Source organism: Podarcis vaucheri (assembly GCF_965113315.1).
Source record: "Podarcis vaucheri genome assembly, chromosome: 1".
NCBI classification, from domain to species: Eukaryota; Metazoa; Chordata; class Lepidosauria; order Squamata; family Lacertidae; genus Podarcis; species Podarcis vaucheri.
Genome location: NC_138759.1, coordinates 8645588 through 8664872, shown reverse-complemented (window position 1 = coordinate 8664872; position 19285 = coordinate 8645588).

Here is a 19285-nt window from a genome sequence, read left to right as displayed (position 1 = left end):
AGCTTCCTTAACCTGCAATGTTCCCTGCATGTCGCTCTGCATTTTGCAAATTGCTCTTTCCCCGTGTGTTTTGCTTAAGTCAGCACCCTTTCCCCCCCTCCTTTCTCCTAACGCCCCATCCCAAGCGACTGGAGTGCAATGTCTGCTGTAACAACCTATTTAGATAAGATAAGGCTGTGTGGACGGGCACTTCATCCACGCAGGGAAATTAATGACGTATCTTGAAAGCAAACCAAGCTCTGAAAATCAAAGCAACTGTCTGCAGCTTCAGTCTGTGCCAAGGCAAGGCTTTGGGATGACCCTAAAGCCCTTGCCAACAACTTATTCTATTCTTGGGGCATCTGAAAGCTTCATTAATGTGTGACCCCGAAATTCCGGATCCCCCGCAAACTGATGCCAAAGTTTAGTACCCGTTTTGTGCCACAAAGGCCAAGTTTTGTGCCACTTTCCCCCAAACCAAGTAACTGGCACAGCAAATCAGGATCGCAAGTTGGCACAAAACTTTGGCATCAGTTTGGGGGGGCGATCTGGAATTTTGGGGTCACATTAATGAAGCTGCATCAGCAGTAGTAGTAGGAGGAGCAGATTGCTGTGACGGAACTAAGCAGAGACACTCAGGTTGATGGAGGAAGCCATGGAGGGAAACACTAAGGAAACTTTGACCAAGACGTCTGCAGAGAAGAGCACCTCCCTTCCTGCAGCTTCTTAAGAGAGCGGAATTACCGGTAACTGTTTCCCCCAATGAGCTTATTGTCTAAGCTGGCAGGGCAAGTCTGCACATGGACTACCCAAGATGGACAGCTGTCAAGTTCCATGACTGCCCTCATTGTTCCTTCCTCGCACACTTTTGCCTCTAGATCAGCAATGGGACAGGCAGTGTCCTCCAAAAGGCTGGATTTGGCCCAGGGGTGCCAGCTGTTGATCCACCACCACCACCACCTTCTTGACTGCGTACTAGATTTCCAACGTCCTCGGCAAGAACGTCATTGGCCAGCCTTTCCAATATGGATCCCAGTCTTTCTTCTTCTTCCCAGCACCCCTTGCTGGAAAGCTCCCTTTTCCTGTCCCCTCAAACACACAACCCGTCATCTTGCTAACATCTCACTCCCCAGGATAAAGGATTCCTCTCCCTGGTTGCCCATCAACACCTTTTGTCATGTTAACATATTTGCTCTTCACTAAGTCAGCCAGGCTGGTTTGCAGCAGCCAGCCCAGGAATTCCCTGTCTGGCACAGCTCTGCAGTAGTATACAGCGGTACATCTGGTTAAGAACAGGATCCGTTCCGGAGGCCCGTTCACAACATGAAAAGAACACAACCTGAAGCGCCGTATCTGCGTGGGTGCGTGGCATCATTTGGTGCTTGTGCGCATGCACAAAGCGCGATTTAGCGCTACTGTGCATGAGCGAGCAGCAAAAGCCAGAAGTAACCCTTTCCATTACTTCCGGGTCACCGCAGGACGCAACCTGAAGAAAATGTAACATGAAGCATAACATGAGGTATGACTGTACTGCCCTATAACCGCAGGTCTCAGGGCAGTTCACAGGACAAAATGAAATAACCACACCCACACTTTTGGATGGCAGGAGCTAGACTGAAAGCGACACGCTGCGGATGAGCAGGAACGATTTGGCATTTTTGTGCTACGAACAGGTGAGCTGATTAGCAAGCCATTGCCACCCACCGAAGAGAGAGATGATGGTTAGTTTCCCAGCTCTCCCAGACTCAAACATAAGTGAGCCGAAGGAAATTAAGAGACCCTTAACATGAAACAAATATCTTCTCGGACAACCTTGTCAGCTAATTAGGAGTGGCGCACGGCAATCAATCAAGACGCAAACATCGTTTAACGCATTTCAGCCTCTTGGATTGTTTATACCTGTTTTGGAGGTTAATCGGAGGGTAATGGATACTGGAAGGTTGATAGATTCCCAGTTTTGTAGCCTCCAGCCGCCATCCTCTCTGACGGTTGGCATACTGGATGAGGCTGATGGGAATGGGAAGCAAAAGAATCTAGAGGGACCAGGTAGAGGGAGGCCACTGCCCGCTAAAGAGCTAGTTATACTAAGAACCAAGTTGCGGGCACATCTCAGACTGGTGAGCAGAGGGGTAAAGGTAAAGGGTAAAGGGACCCCTGACCGTTAGGTCCAGTCACGGATGACTCTGGGGTTGCAGCGCTCATCTTGCTTTATTGGCCGAGGGAGCTGGCATACAGCTTCCGGGTCATGTGGCCAGCATGACTAAGCCACTTCTGGTGAACCAGAGCAGAGCACGGAAACGCCGTTTACCTTTCCGCCAGAGCGGTACCTATTTATCTACTTGCACTTTGACGTGCTTTCGAACTGCTAGGTTGGCAGGAGCAGGGACCGAGCAACGGGAGCTCACCCCGTCGCGGCGATTTGAACCGCCGACCTTCTGATCGGCAAGTCTGAGGCTCTGTGGTTTAACCCACAGCGCCACCTGCATCCCTTGAGCGGAAGGGTAGCAGGCGGCAATTCACCCTGCGTTCTGCCACCTTACTGGGGCTAAGGGAGAGCACTGCAATAGCCTCTGTAATAAAAGGGTGGGGAATCTGTGGCCCTGCAGATGTTTCTCTCTCATACATATGAAAAATGATTTTCAGTTTTATACCTTTTTAAAAAGTATTTTATTAAGGGTTTTCTTGTTTACAGTATAAGTGTAATGCCTCGTATTCCCCCCCCCCCATGTAACATTTTTACAAATCCGTTTCATTTGTTGAGGCATTAGGGGGAGAAGAAGGAAAAAAAGGAAAAAAAGAAAGGGGGTGGAGGGAGGGGAGATGGGTGGGGGTGGGGTCGGGTAGCGGTGTTTCTATTATGCTTAATGTATGTAGAGTTTGGTGTCAGCGTTGCTTGTGTTGTTCACTTGTGTTCCTTTGGTGGTGAGAGAGGTTGGGGTTGGCCTAGGGTGTGATTGTTTGTTTGTGATTGGCTGTGGTGATCTTTGTTTTCGCGTGTGAGTGGGGTGGGTGGGTGTTTTGGATCAGGTTAGCCATATTGATTTGTATGCTATTGGCGGATTTTTGTCATTGTCTTGTTGGGCTGTGTACGTGATAAATGGGAGCCATACCGGGGTGAAGGCGTCTTCTTCTATTTGTCCCTGTGTCAGTTTCAGTTTATTAGTTAATTTTTCTAGTAGGGCTGTTTCCCATACTATTTGGTACCATTGGTCCATGCTTACTCTTGACAGGTCTCTCCAGTGTCTGGTTATGGTGTTTCTGGCTGCTGAAAGTAGGTGGGTTATGAGTTCTTTGTGGTGTAAATGGGCATTGTTGAAGAGGAGGTTAAGGGGTGATATGATAGCCATGTTCAAATATATAAAAGGATGTCACATAGAGGAGGGAGAAAGGTTGTTTTCTGCTGCTCCAGAGAAGCAGACACGGAGCAATGGATCCAAACTACAAGAAAGAAGATTCCACCTAAACATTAGGAAGAACTTCCTGACAGTAAGAGCTGTTTGACAGTGGAATTTGCTGCCAAGGAGTGTGGTGGAGTCTCCTACTTTGGAGGTCTTTAAGCAGAGGCTTGACAACCATATGTCAGGAGTGCTCTGATGGTGTTTCCTGCTTGGCAGGGGGTTGGACTCGATGGCCCTTGTGGTCTCTTCCAACTCTATGATTCTATGATTCTTTTCAGTTTTATACATTTCAATAATTTTACAATAATTTTAACATTTCAAAACTTGACTTCCTTCCCCCTCTTTCTGCGGTTCCTTAAACTTATTTTTAATATTTTCTGCATATCCAAATTAACTTAATTTGCTCATTTATTCATCTACTTTAAATATATACTCTTATGAAACTGCAGGTTGTTCTAATAATCATGCCAATATTCTTATCTGTTTACTATTTGCTTGTAAATATTCCATAAACCATTTCCATTCTTTTATAAAAAGTTTGTCATCTTGATTTCTTATTTTTCCGGTAAGTTTCACCATTTCTGCATAGTCCAAAATTTTTTAAATCCATTCTTCTTTTGTTGGGACTTCTTATTCTTTTCATTTTGGGGCAAGAAATTTTCTTAATTAATTGGGATATGGATGGAAAAGGTAAAGGTAAATGACCCCTGGACGGTTAAGTCCAATCAAAGGGGACTATGGGATTGCGATGCTCATCTCACTGTCAGGCCGAGGGAGCCGGCGTTTGTCCATAGACAGCTTTCCAGGTCATGTGGGCAGCAGGACTAAACTACTTCTAGTGCAACGGAAACACTGTGATGGAAGCCAGAGCGCATGGAAACACCGTTTACCTTCCCGTTGCAGTGGTACCTATTTATCTACTTGCACTGGTGTGCTTTCAAACTGCCAGGTTGGCAGGAGCTGGGACAAAGCAACTGGAGCTCACGCCATCGCGGGGATTCAAGATCGACAAGCCCAAGAGGCTCAGTGTTAGACCACAGCGCCACCTGCGTCCAAGTACCCGCTTGTACTTGGATGAGAGTACAAACTACAGAGCTGTGCCAGACAGGGAATTCCTGGGCTGGCTTCTGCAAACCAGCCTGACTGGTGTGCTTTCAAACTGGTAGGTTGGCAGGAACTGGGACAGAGCAACGGGAGCTCACCCCATCGCGAGGATCTGAACCGCTGACCTTCTGATTAGCAAGCCCAAGAGGCTCAGTGGTTTAGATCATAGTACAACCCGTGTCCACATGAACCTGGTTCTGTGACAGCACCCATGCTTGGGCTGTGCCCTTCCCATGTCTCCCTGTCCCGTGAATGCTCCCTGGGGCCTGCATCCTGACACAGGGTCCAGATGTTATTGCAGCCCCAGTCTCCGACACACTTTTATCCCAGAATGCAAAGTCTTGCTTGGGCACAGACAGAGGTGGGGTGGAGAAAAGCCAGAGATCAGTCCGCCGAATCTTTTGAACAAAAGGTCAAGTGTCAGAGATAAAGGAAGCACGCTATCAGCGTAATTTTGTGGGATGCTAGATCCCTTCTGCATTTTTCCTGGGCTCTCATGCTGCAAATCCAGGAACAGAATTTGCCGTAAAGGACTTTGGAGGGCCTGAATGGAACACGAGTGCTGTCCATCACAGGCATTGTCAGTGGTGCAATTCTTTTTACTGCTTCCTTTCTGTAAACAGCTTAAACCTGCAGAGACCAAATGACTCAGAGGAGCAATAATGGGATGTACGGAATTCACTGTCTTGCTAATGACATCGGAAGCCATTAATAACCTGAGATTTAAGCGCCTGCCCAACCGTCTCAATGGCTTTTTCTCAATGCTTTGACGCGGTTGTCTCTTGGCATTCTCTCATGCCAAGACGACTCGGAGGGTTCACTGCCACCAAACAAATGGGCTTGGGCTGTGGCACTACATAAGCCAAGGTGGAAACGTTCATGGTCTCTGATTAGCGCTTCCCAGATGGAAGCTGATATGTGTCTCAAAATGACAATCAGCAACATGAACCTCCCAGCCCATTCACTTTGTGAATAAAACTTAGCACAGTCTGCTTAGACTCAAGTGAATTATTATTATTATTATTATTATTATTATTATTATTATATTTATTATTACTATTATTATTAAATCTGTATACCGCTCTATACCCACAGGTCTCAGGGCGATTACAACATAAAATCACAATATATTTTTTATTTTATTTTTTTAAAAAATATTTATTAGAGTTTTACAAGCAATAAAAAGTTACAGAATTAAGAATAAAAGGTGGAACAGAATAACAATACTAAAAGAAAAAGAGATACAAAAGTACAAGGACAAAATACATAAAAAGTAAAAAGAAAGTTAAAAAACAAAAAAGAAAAAAAGAATCAATATTTTCATATCTTATATTTCAGTTACTTGTTTCCTGACCTCCTCACACACCCCTTTTTGTATTCCAGTTCAAATATTTAATTCAGCAAATCCTTACCCTCTATCATTTATCTTTGCTTAATATCTTAACCTATTTATAACCATGTATTTCCAACCATTGTCAATCCGTATTTACATATTCTTACTAATCTTTTTACCAATACCACTTATTTTCAGTCCAACATCCCTTTAACATTCATTAATTTTACAGTATTTCTAGTCTTTAAATTTCTTCCAGTCTTCTTTCACCAACTCTTCTCCCTGGTCTCGGATTCTGCCAGTCATTTCTGCCAATTCCATATAGTCGATCACCTTCATCTGCCCATAAAATCACAATATAAAAACACAAAAAGACTTAATAAAAGCAAAAACAAAACAATCCAATAAACTTCCCTCCCCAGCACATTTTAAAAGGTGCACAATGAAGGTGTCAGGCAAGGCTCCCTGGGGAAATGAAGCCACAGCATTGCATTGTCACTTAACTAGAAGCCTAGAGTTCGGTGCAGCAAAATGAAGGAAGGAGTAGGGATATTAACTCAGGATCCAAGCCGCTCCCAATGTGAGTTAATGGTTTTGTGGATGGTGGTGGTTTCTTTTTTTAAAAAGACATGTTTATCGGGCCAATTATTCATCAGGAAAACTGTTGTTGGCGCCCAGCCAAAGAGAATCTCTCCAGTTCCATAAATACACTCCAATTATCATCAGAGGAGACTGAACCCCCTCAGACTCTCTTGGAGAGCTCAGCCGGGCACTGAAGTGCCGTTCAATCACTGCATTCGAGGGAAGAGCACACTCCCAACTGCTTCACTATGCTTGAAATCACGGCTGTCTTTTCTCCCTAGTCTTCTTTCCCTCCTGTTTCCCTCACCTCACATGAAGACCCTCCAAGTGTTCCTGTTTTCCAAGGACAGTCCCGAGAACATCCCTATTTTCACTGGAGAAATGTTGGAGGGTATGCAGGCGTTTTGCGCTACAGCTCTCTTCAGCCCCCAGGGATGATGGGACCTGGAGTCCAACAACTATTCTTCATCCCAGATCTTGTGACTACTTTTTTAATTCACTCACCTTAAAACAAAATTCATTCTTCAGGGTGCATCTGGCACTTTCATTGTTTAGTTTTTGGCACATGCTGGCAACAAACCTCATTTCCCTGGCCGTTGACACCTGAGAGATATGTTTTAGGATCTGCCCTATTCTTCTGACTGTAACATGTTTTAATGTTAGTCATGTAACCATGTGATTTCAAATCGTAAACTACGGAACACGCTCCCACTGGAGGCAGTGATGGCCAACTTGAATGGCTTTAAAAGACGATTGAGATGCGAATCAGATGAGACCATATGATATCTACTTGGTCAGAATCCATTGTGTAGAGACTAACCACATTCCATTCAGGGATATTGCTTCTGAAGCCTGATTTCTGTTTCTGGATCATGGGTTCTCTCTGGCAACCCAGGACTGTCATGGGTGAAGGCAAATGTATCCGTCAACAGAATTTCTTTGGCTGTGGAGTGAGCACTGTCTTCTTGCTTTCATTCTCATAATGACATACGCACAGCCTACGGATTAAATCCTAACTGCTGCTTCCTGTTTGCCCGCCAGACCCATGATTCAAACAGGAAGTCCACTTTAGTTCATTCATTCAAATGCCTGGAATGATAAGCTGATCAAATCTTTCTTTGACAGTTTTGAGAGAGACAGACAGAGTGAGTGTTACGTGGTTAGTTCCTCTCATTCTTATTTTATTCTTTATTACCTTTATATACCACCCTTATTTTCCAAGGACCTCAAGATGGTGTATATGGCTCTCCTCGTCCCCATTACATAGGAGGGGTTGTTTGGTCAGAATCAAGTACAGTGGTACCTCGGGTTACATACGCGTCAGATTACATATGCTTCAGGTTACAGACTCCGCTAACCCAGAAATAGTACCTCGGGTTAAGAACTTTGCTTCAGGATGAGAACAGAAATTGTGCGGTGGTGGCGCGGCAGCAGCAGGAGGCCCCATTAGCTAAAGTGGTGCTTCAGATTAAGAACGGACCTCCGGAACGAATTAAGTACTTAACCCGAGGTACCACTGTATACACTTCCAGAGTTAATTTCAAAACATGACTTCTTGAAAAAGAGCCACCGTAGCTGCTAGAGGGCCATGAACATTTGTGTCCCAGGCATTTTAGACTCCTCTACGCGGGTGGCACTGTGGTCTAAACCACAGAGCCTAGGACTTGCCGATCAGAAGGTCGGCGGTTCGAATCCCCGCGACGGGGTGAGCTCCTGTTGCTCGGTCCCTGCTCCTGCCAACCTAGCAATTCGAAAGCACGTCAAAGTGCAAGTAGATAAATAGGTACCGCTCCGGCGGGAAGGTAAACGGCGTTTCCGTGCGCTGCTCTGGTTCGCCAGAAGCGGCTTAGTCATTCTGGCCACATGACCCGGAAGCTGTACGCCGGCGCCCTTGGCCAATAAAGCGAGATGAGTGCTGCAATCCCAGAGTCGTCCTAACGGTCAGGGGTCCCTTTACCTTTACCCATGTATTCTCTGAAACCAAAGGGGTACATTGGTTGCCAGATGTGATTTGACCCCCCAGCTCTCCTACCCCATCACGTGGCTGGAAAACTATTTGCTGAGTTTCTCTCTCAGATTACTTTGGGGTGCAGTGGATTGGCATTTTTTTAATTTATATTATATTTTTAAAATTTCTATACTGCTTTATATTTTAAAGAAAAATCTCAAAGTGGTTTATAGCATATTAAATCAATAAAACATAGATAAAACAATCTGAAGAAAGTAGAGTATACAGTCAAAGCAACATAACAGAAAACTAAAATATTATCTTAAAGATTTCAAAATAAAACATTACAAAGTAGGTCAACTACAGAATACATATTTAACATAGTAGGGCTGGTGAGTGTGGGCCCTGCCCCCTAGGCCAGGGGGAAAGGGCCTTGCAGGAAGCAGCCTTCACGCCCCACAGCCGGGCGATGTTCATCCAGCCTCATGTAGCACCCTGGGAGATTATGTAAGGGTGCTTCATCCCATCCTTGTCCCACAACATCATTGGTGAAAATACAGTGGTACCTCGGGTTACATACGCTTCAGGTTACAGACTCCGCTAACCCAGAAATAGTGCTTCAGCTTAAGAACTTTGCTTCAGGATGAGAACAGAAATTGTGCTCTGGCGGCGCGGCGGCAGCAGGAGGTCCCATTAGCTAAAGTGGTGCTTCAGGTTAATAACAGCTTCAGGTTAAGTACGGACCTCCAAAACGAATTAAGTACTTAACCCGAGGTACCACTGTATTGGACCAAAGGCAGGGCAGAACACCACACTGTGCTGTCGAATTGGGTGGCAGCCAAGTGCGTCCTTTCTAAGAGCTCGTTCCAATCTAAGAGCTTCTAAAGTTATTTAGGAAAATCATGTGTTGCAGCCAGCACTTCCCTCTGACATACTAACCTGCATCCTAAAGAGTCGGAAGCCCCAGGAGGGCTATACCACGTGCTCACATTGAGGGAAAACCCCATAAATATACATGAATCGCTATGCATAACTCAAGCTACATAAACGTTACAAAGGAGAGTTGCCTACCAATGGCTTTGCTCGCCTCTGAGAGTAGTTTATTCTCAAAGCATTTATTGTTCTAATACTATTCATAGTTTCTGTGGCATTGGAAGGGATGTTATCGTCCTAATCTAATTCATCTGCACACAAAAGCCTTCTAAGGTAAGCAAGACTGAGAAACTGAGTCTTATTTATTAAACACCCCCTCTCCCCTCCCCTCACAGGGAGCTTCATGCATGAGTGTAGATTTGAAGTTAGGCCAAATCCCATCCTCTCCATCCCAGAATACTTTAAAATGCACTCAACATCCACCCCACTCCCCCCAAAAAATGCATTTTAGGGGACAATACATATTTATTTACGTCCTGCCTTTTGCTGTCAGGGCTATCTACAATGTAGTGTGCAGATAAAGGGATATGAAGACTGAATTTGATGTTTGTTTATTAAATTTGTGCCCAACACAAAGGAGTGACATAACTGCAGAGCTGGAAGGGGTCTCAAGGGTCATCTAGTCCAACCCCCTGCGATGCTGGGATCTCAGCTAAAGCACCCAAGACAGATGACCATCCATCCTCTGGTTAAAAACCTCCAAGGAAGGAGAGTCCACCACCTTCTGAGGGAGACAGCTCCACTACCAAACATCTCTCAGGGTCAGAAAGTTCTTCCTGATGTTTACTCGGAATCTCCTTTCTTGTAACTTGAATCCATTGGTTCTCCTATGAAGATAGGGACGTCCTATGGAAAAGCAAGACATTCTGGGATCAGATCAGAAACCGGGATGGCTCCTGAAAATAGGGTGCTGTTCCTGGGAATTAGGAACACTTGGAGGGTCTGCAAGAAGCTGGTGGTTACACAAGTTTGTGGAAGGATGTGTTAGTGGCCTACCAAGAAGCCAGTGGTTACCCAGGTTTCTGGCTTACGCTAAAATAATATTTCGTGATCAAGAGAAGCCAACTGCTGCCGCTTCATTCAAGAAGCTGGGCTCTGACCAAGTGCCGCAGATGTTTCTCTGGAAAAGGCTGAGGTCCTGCTCTTGCCAAAGCTACTGGCAGAATTCCCACTGCGCTAGCCTGGGAAGAGGCTTTTGCCACTTAATTGGCTGCTTCTTTCTTCTTGCTGCCTAGGGAGGCACCCTTGCAACAGCTGGACGGATTAGGCTAATCTGAGGAATGTCAGCCAGTTAAGTGCCCTGGGGAGATTGTGATCAATAGGTCAACTATGAGCAACCTTTCAAAAATGTCTACTCTTTCCATGATAGCACGTCACACAAGCTGCCCTCTGAGCAGGACTCACTCTTCGTGCGATGCCCTTGAATTTCTTGTGGAATTTCCCTGGGTCAGGTTGTCCAGATTGGTGGACCACATGCCTAGCATCCTGGTTCAATCCCTGGCATCTCCAGGAAAGACTGGGACAGAATCCTGCCTCCGGCCACAGAGAGAGCTGCTTCCAGGTAGCGTCAACAGTTCTGAGCTGGAGGGACCAATGGTCTGTTTGGGTATTATAAGGCAGCTTCCTAAGGTCTTCTGACTGCTCCTGCCTTGCTCTGCAGCCTCAGTCGGGATGTGTATTAAGGCAGGGATGGTCAACATGGGGCCTGTGCACACAAGTGGATGAAGAGACCTTCCCTGTTCCATGGGGAGTCCCCAGTCCTCTCTTCCACTGAAATTAGGCTTGAGAAGAAGCATCATCGCCAGGTGTTATGTACTGAGTTGAATAGGATCCAAAATGCAGCAGTCTGATTGGTCCTAGAACAATAGGATCCAGAATGCAGCAGTCTTATTGGTTCACAGGAGCCACCCAATCCAAATCCAGGTGGAAGTGAATCCGCAACCTGATTGGCCTACAGAAGAATCCCGGAATTAGCCAATCACGTGGGGCCCATTGTGTAAATAATGTATATAAGCAGACATTCTGGGGAACTTCCATTCCTCCTCACCACTATGCGCTGAATAAAGAGCATGAAATCCACTCTCGACTCCGAGTATATTTCACCAACAAAATAGGTTGTGACATGTGCTTTGTTGCAGAGCTGTATGATGCCCACAACAGCTTCTTGGAACCCAGAAAGATACCCAGGAACTGCAAGAGAAGCCCTGCTGAGTCTGGCCAGTGGACTGTCTTGTCCAGCATCTTGCTCTCACAGTGGCCAACGTGGCGCCTATGGGAAACCCGCAAGCAGGACCTGAGCGCAACAGTACTCTGCCCACCTGCGATTCCCAGAAACTGGCATCCAGAGGCATAATACCTTTGACCATGGAGGGAGAACCTAGGCATTGTTACAAGTTGCCATTGACAGCCTTTCCTCCATGAATTGGTCTAATAATCTTTTAAAGTAAGTGGCCAGCACGACAGAGATGGTGCAATGGGATCACACAGTGTCAGAGCTGCAGATTTTGCCAGTTGACTTGCATGGGTACCTAGCAAGAGCTCAAGGTGGCAAACATGCAGGGTGCAATGTCTTCCATCTTCTTCTCGCTGGGAAGTCAGGTTACGCCCCGAGAGAGAGAGAGAAAGAGAGAGAGAGAGATTGACTAGCTCAGGCCCATCTACACAGTTGCACTGACCCTCCAAGTGCCCCTATTTTCCGGGGGCAGTCTTGTATTTACAGAAGCCGTCCTGGTTTCTGATTTGATCTCAGAAAGCCCCGCTTTTCCTTAGGATGTCCCTATTTTCATCAGAGGAACGTTGGAGGGTTTGGAGTTATGCAATTCCCCAAGCCAAGGAGATAGGTAACTATACAACCTTCAGAAGACATCTGAAGGCAGCCCTGTATAGGGAAAATGTTAAATGTTTTATTATGTTTTTATGTATGTTGGAAAGGGACGCGGGTGGCGCTGTGGGTTAAAGCCTCAGCGCCTAGGGCTTGCCGATCGAAAGGTCGGCGGTTCGAATCCCCGCGGCGGGGTGCGCTCCCGCTGCTCGGTCCCAGCGCCTGCCAACCTAGCAGTTCGAAAGCACCCCTGGGGGCAAGTAGATAAATAGGTACCGCTTACCAGCGGGAAGGTAAACGGCGTTCCGTGTGCAGCTCTGGCTCGCCAGAGCAGCGTTGTCACGCTGGCCACGTGACCCGGAAGTGTCTTCGGACAGCGCTGGCCCCCGGCCAATAGATGTGAGATGGGCGCACAAACCCCAGAGTCTGTCAAGACTGGCCCGTTCGGGCAGGGGTACCTTTACCTTTACCTTTATGTATGTTGGAAGCTGTCCGGAGTGGCTGGAGCAACCCAGTCTGATGGGTGAGGTATAATTCTTACTCTTAGTCATATTCTTACTCTTATTCTTACTCTTGCTCTTATTATGGAATAGGTAAAGGTAAAGGTAAAGGGACCCCTGACCATTGGGTGCAGTCGTGACCGACTCTGGGGTTGCGGCACTCATCTTGCTTTATTGGCCAAGGGAGCCGGCGTACAGCTTCTGGGTCATGTGGCCAGCATGACTAAGCCACTTCTGGCGAACCAGAGCAGCGCACGGAAATGCCGTTTACCTTCCCACCAGAGTGGTACCTATTTATCTACTTGCACTTGGACATGCTTTTGAACTGCTAGGTTGGCAGGAGCAGGGACCGAGCAACGGGAGCTCACCCCGTTGCGGGGATTCGAACCGCTGATCTTCTGATTGGCAAGTCCTAGGCTCTGTGGTTTAACCCACAGCGCCACCCGCATCCCTACTATTATGGAATAGGATGTCCCTATTTCCATCAGAGAAATATTGGAGGGTATAATTGCATGGCAGAGGGAGGGGTTTTTGAACCCGGGTCTCCCTGGTCCCCATCCAACACTCTATCCACTACTCCATGCGCAGGCATAAGACATAGCCAAATGCAGCCTGATAAGCTCCCACAACCGATGCGACTTCTCTAAAATCGTTTGTACTCCCCTGGCCTGTGCTCTGCTGGAGGAATGCATATCTAACAGGGGAGGAAAGAGACATTATACAACATGCCCTATTGCCTAACACCAGAAGGCTTGCCAGACACAGGCTGCACAGCTGGAGCCCAAGGTTGTCCCAGTTCACACTCGCATGTGATGGCCGCCTTGGAGCGCCACCTGATTCTCTGCTCTGACCTCTCCCGGATAGCTCGGCCAGCAATAACAGACCCTGGCTTGAGTCCTGCTGTCTCTGAGATCAGGACATCAGGGCAAAGCATGGGATGGTCTGACCAAGACACTGTCAATCCCGGAGACAAGAGTTCTTCCAAGTCGAACAAGAGGGGCCTTCTGCGAGGATGTAATCGGCAGAGTTTCCCCCTTTGAATCACGTTTGCATGTCCTAACACATAACAGGGAAGGGCTGCAACTCAGTGGTAGGTCCAGGTTTGATCTGTGGTATCTCTGTTCAGTACAGTAATTTAATTCACTAAAATTGTAAATGCTTGTATGCATCACTATGTGTTTAAATTTGATTGGCTGGTAACTGAATTCCAGAGAGTTCTCTAGCAGTTCTGGCTAATGTCGCTCACATGGGAGGTATTTCGTGAAGGAGAGACTCCATTTTACGTGAAACAAGATGACTGTGTTTTAGAATCCATTGTGAACACTGCTACGTTGAATAGAGTGTTAGAGAGCATCTTCTCTGCTTGGAAGAAGGAAAGCAAACCTGCAGGAGAAGGTAAAAGTGGAAAACTCTCATAGGAGCTGCAAGGCATGGCCTAAAATGCTGAGCTCTGGAAAGAGAGGGAAGTTAGAATAATAATAATAATAATAATAATAATAATAATAATAATAATTTATTCTCCACCCATCTGGGCGGCTTCCAACAAAATATTAATAACACAATAAAACATCACAGAGCTGCCTTCAGATGTCTTTTAAAAGTCAAATAGTTGTTGATTTCCTTGGCATTTGATGGGAGGGCATTCCACAGGGTGGGCGCCACTACCGAGAAGGCCTCTGTCTGGTTTAGGGGTACGCGTACCCCTGCGTACCCCCATTAAAAAAGCAATGAATTCATCTATAGCTATGTTTCTTCAAGTAAGGTTTTTGAATATTATTGTCTGGACACTGGTTTAATTTCCATATATATATGATTTGAGCTTCTCAGCACTGTTTTTGCTACTCTTACTCCAGCCACCTCCAGGTTGGGCTGGGAATGTCCCCTGTCTGAAATCCTGGAGAGTCTCTGCCAGTCAGTGTAGGCAATGCTGAGCTATGTGGATCAGTGGTTTGTCTCAGTAAAGTCAACTTCCTGCGGTCAGTTCTGCTCTGGAGATTTTCCTGCTGCCTCTGCCATCTGACCCAAGGTTGGTGGCAGCTGGCGTGAAGCCTTTCCTCTTGTGGCATCCTCTTTCTAGAAAGCGCATCTCACGTTGATGTCCTTTAAGTCCCACCTGAAGACTTGATTTCCTCACTCGTTGAGCGATATCATCTGGTTTTATTGCCACTTTTATTCCACTCATTTATTGGTTGTTTTATGGCGCTTTTCAAAATTGCACTTCTTTGTTTGCAAAGCTTTCCGGGGGAAGGTGGCAAGGAAATCTAATCAATTGCTCAATCAATGAAGAGTGTGTGGCACAAGGCAAGGTGCAGGCGATAACTCCTAAGAGCCGAAAGCGGTTTGGCACAGATACAGCCTTGGTCTAGTTAGGAAGTACCATGTTTCTTTTGTCTGGCCAAGCAGGTTCAGCAAGATTATGCAACACCACTGAAACCTAAAGATCTTCTCTTATCAGAAGAGATACTGGGATGAATGTACGCTAGGTTACCTAAAGGAAGAATCACCTGCAGGTGCCAGTGTGCCTTCTACAGTACCCATGAAAGGTCTCATGAAATATTGCTTCAAAAAACCACAATGTATGAGGGACTGTGTGCTCCGTTCCTATTTGCACTTTCTCAGCTTCTTGTACATTGAACATGTGACCCACTCCTTGAAAGATTCCATCAATGGTGTCTCCGAAAAATTCTACACATTACCTGGGAAGACAGGCGAACTAATGCCAGTGTACTGGAAGAAGCAAAGATCGCCAGTGTCGAAGCGATGATTCTTCAACATCAACTTCGTTGGACTGGTCATGTTGTGCGGATGCCTGGTGATCGTCTTCCAAAGCAACTACTCTATTCTGAACTTAAAAATGGAAAGCGTAATGCTGGTGGTCAACAAAGGGGGTTTAAAGACTCGCTCAAGGCAAATCTAAAAAAAATGTAGTATAAACACTGACAACTGGGAAACACTGGGCTGAGAGTGCTCCAGTTGGAGAACAGCCTTTACCAAAGGTGTCATGGGCATTGAAGATGCTCGAACTCAGGACAAAAGGGAGAAACGCGCCAGGACGAAAGCATGCTTGGGACACCCTCACGATGGTCAACTCCTGCCGGAAACCTATGTCCCCACTGTAGAAGGATGTGTGGATTCAGAATTGGCCTCCACAGTCACTTACGGACTCATTTATGAAAGACAATCTTACTCAGCTATGAGTGATCGCCAAAGAAGAAGAAGACATTGAACATGCCCCCCACTCACATTTCAGACAACCACATTGTGAAATCATAGCCTTAAGATGTGGATTCTGTTGTTGTTGTTGTTATAAAAGTTGGGTGCCTCCCCCTCTCTCTGCCAAGCAGCGGCAAGAGCCCAGGAGGTTCCAGGCACACCCCCAGGGTCTGTGGTCCTTTGGAGAATTGAGACATTGAGGAGACTGTCCTTGCTTTAAGAAATCCCCCCCACACACCTATTTACACCTTCAATCTGCATGGAGGGAGTCCAGCTCTTACAGCATGGTCATTCCAAGAGGGGCTTGTACCCCATAGCAGTACAGTCCAAGGCATCTCTCCCAGCCAGCCTGCAGCCAGCCTGCCCAAGCTGGACCCCATTATTTGTTCTTGTGATGGGCTCGGACTTGGAACCAGAGGAGACTCAGTCTGCACTGGATCCTTTGCCTCAGGTGGCATCTGAACCAAGTCAGGGGCCTGATCCTGAAGAGTCAAAGTCTGCACAGGTTCCCCTCCAACAAACACCAGCTGGGCCGAGTCAGGGGCCTGAGCCTGCCCTGGCTCCAGATGTGGGGATGACCTCGTTGCCTTCAGCTGGGCCATCACTTACAACTGTTCCACTACTGGTTGAGTCAGGGGAGGCTGAGGTGGCCCCTGGGTCTAGTAACCCACCAACATCTCCCAAGCTGCAGAGACTAGGGTCTGAGAGAAGGAGAGACCTGAGTACTCGCAGGAGTGCTCACCTTCGGGCGAAACAGGGAGGTGAGTTGCTGGGGGATCAGGACCGGCCCGACAAAGATAAAAGGCTGTTGGACCCTGTCCCAGGTTGTGGGGGCAACATTGCCGTATACTAGATCCTGCCTGAGATCCTGTACCGGTCCTTGCCTTGCCTGGTTTCCTGCCTCGTGTCCTGCCTTGCTCCTGTCGGACTGATTCCCAGCAGAACCTTTGGATTCTGCACCGGTCCTGGACCGCGTTTCACGGGTTACCCCCGGGCCAAGCACAGTTCTCCCTTCTACCCAGAACACCTTGCTAGAAACTCTTTTTCCCCCTGTCAACTCACACCCAGTTACCCTGGCAACCTTTAACCCCCTGTCTCTGTTCACACCTCAGGGCGAGAGCAGGTCTCTTGCATTGCCAATGGCCTTCAATGGCCCTCTATTGTTGCTTAATGGCCCTAGCTTGGCCAGGTCATTTTGCATAGGCTAGCCCATGAATTCATCTGCAACTTCTCTTCTTCCTTCACATCCCAAATAATCAAAATCCTACCATCTTTTAATTTCTAGGGTTTAGGGGGTTCCCCAACAACATCATCATCATTACCACCATTTATTAGCTACTTGCTGCAAAGGAGACTCTTAGTGAAAAGAATGCATTGCAATACAACCATTGCAGTAGCACAGCAAAAAGCAGCAGAACAGAGTTTTCAGGAAACAGAATATTTATCACCATCGGGTCAAATGCCTGGGGAAAGAGGGAGGTTTTTCCTTGGCACCCAAAGGATGTTAGAAATGGGGCCAGGCAGAACACGCTAGGGAGAGAGAGCATTCTCTGCTCAGCTACAGATCTTATTTATCAACATGCCTGTGCCTCGGAAGGATGCAGATTCCGTCTCTGTCTGCTGAGATTGGATACTGTTAGTTCTTTGTGTGGGCAGCAGCCTAAGGAGGTTGCAGAAATCTTTGCAGTCCGACTGCAGCGTAGGGCAGCTCAGACTACAACTCCCATCAGCTCCAAGCAGTACTCCTGGTTCAAGCCCGCCCTTGTCCACTCGCTGTTAGCTTGTTAAAGATTAACCTCGAGAAAGATCAGAGTCCAGGGAAGACAGTTTCAAGACCGAGGGCTGTATGCCAGGGTCACAAAATGCATGATCCCCTTTCATGCTAAGTTATCATCCTCTTGCCCTTAAGGAGCGCAACGGAGGCAGGTTTGCATTAAGGCAAATAGGCTCCGTCCCAGCAGCCTTAGCCAGCAGGCAGCTGCTTGCCTTCTTATTTAGAAACAGTCCAGCAGCTGGCACTGCCTGTTGCCTTCCTCCTCTGTTGCCTTGCTCCCTGTCTGCAATAACACAACTACCTAGGAGGCCCTTTGTTGTTGTTTAGTCGTTTAGTTGTGTCCGACTCTTCGTGACCCCCTGGACCAGAGCACGCCAGGCACTCCTGTCTTCCACTGCCTCCCGCAGCTTGGTCAAACTCACATTTGTAGCTTCGAGAACACTGTCCAACCATCTCGTCCTCTGCCGTCCCCTTCTCCTTGTGCCCTCCATCTTTCCCAACATCAGGGACTTTCCCAGGGAGTCTTCTCTTCTCATGAGGTGGCCAAAGTATTGGAGCCTCAGCTTCAGGATCTGTCCTTCCAGTGAGCACTCAGGGCTGATTTCCTTCAGAATGGAGAGGTTTGATCTTCTTGAAGTCCATGGGACTCTCAAGAGTCTCCTCCAGCACCATAACCAGTTTAAAAGTGAAATGTGAAACCTCTCCCCAGGGAGTTTCTCTCAGTGCCTACAGGAAACACCTTTGGGTGCCAGGGGAAAACGGTCCTCTCCAAATGGGTTTTGGGCTGGCCAACATCTTTTATCCTTTTTAATGTGGTTGTGGGAGGCAGCTTATCGGTTTGTTTTGTTCTTATGATGTATTTTGTGTCTTTATATTGTATTGCTTTGCTGTGAACCACCTTGAGATCTCTGGATGAATGGTAGCATACACATTTAACATAGTTTTCCATGTATAAGACAATTTTGTTGTTGTTACTAAAATAAAAATAAAAATTGGGGGTCATCTTATGTGTGGGTAGTGCAGAGTGGGGGACGGGCGATTGTTGGCTGTCTGCGTTGAGCGGACAGATGATTGGTGGCTTTGGCAAGGCATGCGATTGGCAGCTGTGGTCACCCCCCCAAAAGCTCAAGAACTCTGGGCAATCTCCCCCATTAATTTGAAGTCTCAAAAAAATAGGGGTCATCTTATACATGGGGGCGTGTTATACATTACAAATTTTGTAATGCAGTTCTCTGGCTGGGTAATATGTACCAAAATGCCCATTTTAGGATTAAGTGTGTATGACCTAGATGGAGCAGTGATCTCACTCAGTATAAAGCAGCTTTTATCCCTAGATTCCAAAGAGCAAAATAAAACTTCACGTGTTCCCAGCCCTGTTTATACCAATTTTTTATAACTTCACAATTGAACCGATGTTGGGGGGAGGGAGAGAAAGTAACCCAACAAAGACTTAATTGCCCTTCTTTTTTAGCAATTGAGGGGCGTATGTTGAACTAACCCTTTTCAAATAAAGCTGTGCAGCCCAGTTTCAGCTCCTTTTAGTTCAAACAGCTCGCCTGTTTCCTTTCGAACCAAAATGAAGCGGTTTTGACTTAAAAATATTTGCCGAATTTAGATAAGCAGCTTAAAATAGTCCGAAACCCTCTGTGCATGTGGTTTGTGTGTGAGTGTCATTGTGCAGAAAACCGCCCCTAATTTGT